The sequence below is a fragment of the Dasypus novemcinctus genome, chromosome 3 (genome assembly GCF_030445035.2).
Source record: "Dasypus novemcinctus isolate mDasNov1 chromosome 3, mDasNov1.1.hap2, whole genome shotgun sequence".
Lineage (NCBI taxonomy): Eukaryota > Metazoa > Chordata > Mammalia > Cingulata > Dasypodidae > Dasypus > Dasypus novemcinctus.
In genome coordinates, this window is record NC_080675.1 from 100596846 (window position 1) to 100599735 (window position 2890).

At 32.2% G+C, this 2890-nt stretch overlaps 1 non-coding gene across 1 annotated transcript; it reads right to left on the bottom strand.

The window, feature by feature from the left end:
* Positions 1-900: 900 nt before the first annotated feature.
* Positions 901-1007, bottom strand: LOC111759693 (U6 spliceosomal RNA). The gene has a single exon (XR_002793594.1). It is a non-coding gene; the product is annotated as a U6 spliceosomal RNA (small nuclear RNA).
* Between the last annotated feature and the right edge of the window lie 1883 nt (positions 1008-2890).

Sequence of the window (2890 nt, forward strand, 5' to 3'; positions counted from 1 at the left end):
TCTTAATGTGAATAGAACAGTTGCTGCCACCCTAATATCAGAAACAGGACACCAAGGACACCAAGATGTGCACTTCTGTTCAACAATGTGCTTGAGAGTCCTTAACAGAGAATATGAAAAGAAAGAATAAAAAGTGAACACGTAGTATAAAGAAATCCATTGATTGTACATTTGGATGGATTGTAGGATGTGTGAATAAAAAAACAGATTTTTAAATAATGCTGGTTAATAAAAAATAAAAAATAATCCAGTTGGAAAAAGACAGAATTAAACTCTATTAGTAGACAACTTGAACTTGTAAATTAAAATTCCTTAGGAATATGCAGTAAAAGTATTAGAACAAGTAAGGAATTTCAAGAAAATTGAAGACATGAGGTCGATATACAATATTCAATTGTATTGTATATATTCACAACAAATAATTTGTAATTAAAATTAAGAAAACTTTTTATAGTATCAAAAATAATAAAATATTTAGGAATAAATTTCATGTAAAAGTTACACTTGGAAAACTACAAAACAGTGTTGAAAGAAACAGATATAAATAATTGATTAAATCTCTTATGTACATGAGGTATAAGACTTAACATTGTTAAGATGACAATACTCTCCAAACAGATACACCATTTTAATTAATTCCTATCAGAATCCCAGTTGACCTATTTATTGGGCATTGCAAGCTATTTTTAAAATCCATATGGAATTTCAGGGTACTCAGAATAGACAAAAATGTCTTGAACTACAATGACAAGGTGGGAGGGTTCACACTTCCCCAATTTCACATTTAATACCAAGCAAGTATTGTCAAGTCAAAGTAGTCATGCTCCAATATTAGACCTATAGATCTAATGAAATCCAAGAAACAAAACCATATTTATATGTATAACAATTTATTTATTTTGGAATATGGAGTACATCATGAATTTGCAGGTCATCCTTTTGCAGGGGTCATGCTAATCTTCTTTGTATTATTCTAGTTTTAATATATGTGCTGCCTAAGTGAGCATGACAATTTATTTTTTACAAAGGTGCCAGGACCATTCAATGGGCAAAGAACAGCCTTTTCAATAAATGGAACTGGGGACAACTGCATAGACTCATGCAAAAGAATGGAGTCGAATGCTTACCTCACACCAGAAACACAATTTAATCCAACATTGAGAAAACTGACACCCTTTATTTCGCTACATCTTTTCTTGTTTGCTCAATTCTAAAGTGTGCTCAATGTATTTTCAGAATTGTAAAACATACCACAGTGCAAAACAAACTGATTAGAAATCAAATTTTTATTTAGCAGGTATTTTGTTTTATTCCTGTGGATATATCAAAGCACTGTGATCAAAAATTATTTGAGGTAATGCTACATTATGCTCTTTCATTATGGTTATGTTAATCATCTGAAATAATTTAAGTTCATTTGTTGTTTTTATTGTTTTTAACAAGGCAATTTTATTGATACATAATAATAAAGAATAAATCTATCCAAAGTCTACAATCAATGGTATTAGAAATAACCACATAGTTTTGTATTCATCACTTCAATCATTTTTAGATCATTTTCATTATTCCAATAATAATATTAAAAAAAGCACAAACAAAAAACCTCATCTTCTACTGTAGCAGTTTGATATAGTTATGAATTCCAAAAATAAATATTGGATTATGTTTATAAACTGTTTTGTACCTGGGTATGATTATGATTAGGGCTTTGATTGGGCCATGTCAGTAGGGCTTTGATAAAAGGCATGGAAAAGGACAGAGTTGGAGATTTTGATGTTGGAGTTTAATGCTGCAGTCTTGAACTGGAGTCCCTGAAAGTAAGCACACAGAGAAAGAAAAGCAAGCTCCAGAAAGAGAGCAACGCTGAGTCCAGAGAGAAGCAAGCCCTGGGAAGAGAGGAACACAGGAAGCCTGAACCCTGGCAGACATTGGCAGCAATCTTGCTTCAATTTGTGGAAACAGGCTTTGGTGAGAGAAGTAACTTATGCTTTATGGCCTGGTATCTGTAAGCTTCTACCCAAAATAAATAGTCTTTATAGAAACCAACCTCTTTCTGATTTTTGGATCAGCACTCCTTTGGCGAACTAATACACCTACCAATCTCTGTGCTTCCCCTGCCATACATAGTGCTAGTCTATTTCCTTCTAGTATATTTGTATTTTGTGAAAAATGAAAATATTTTGTGAAGTCCTATATATATGCAATACCACCCACATTTTATTGTACATAAGGTTTTACTATGTTATAAAGTCCAATGTTAAATTTTCTGGATTTCCTTCTAGTAAAATAGATGTTCTTAGACTTACCCATTCAACCAATGTCATACCCATATAATCTCTACTCGTTCACATACACTACAATGTGCTTTCACCACTTCTGTTCATTTCCAAATATTTACAAACAAACTTTTTACCAATTCTTCAGATTAACCCCCAGCTTTTAATTCTCTACCCTCCTATTTTTTGGTGACCTATATTCTAATTATTAACTTCATGAGTTTACATAATATATTTAGTTCAAAATGGCATAATAAAATAGTATTTGTTCTTGTATGTCTAGCTTGCTTCTCTCACCATAAAGTCCTCCAGGGTCATTCATGTTGTCATACGCTTAATGACTTCATTTCTTTTTGATATTGCATAATATTCCATCCTGCATATACACCACAATTTGTTTATACATTCATCAGTTGATGGATACCTGGGCAGTTTCCAAATTTTTTCAATCATGAATAATGCCATTATGAACATTGCAGTGCAGATGTCTTTTTGTGTCTCTGATATCAGTTTTTCTGAGTATATCCCTAGTAATGGTATTATCAGGGAATCTGTCAAATCTATATTCAACTTCCTTAGAAACTGTCAAATAGTCCTCCACAGTGGCTGTACAA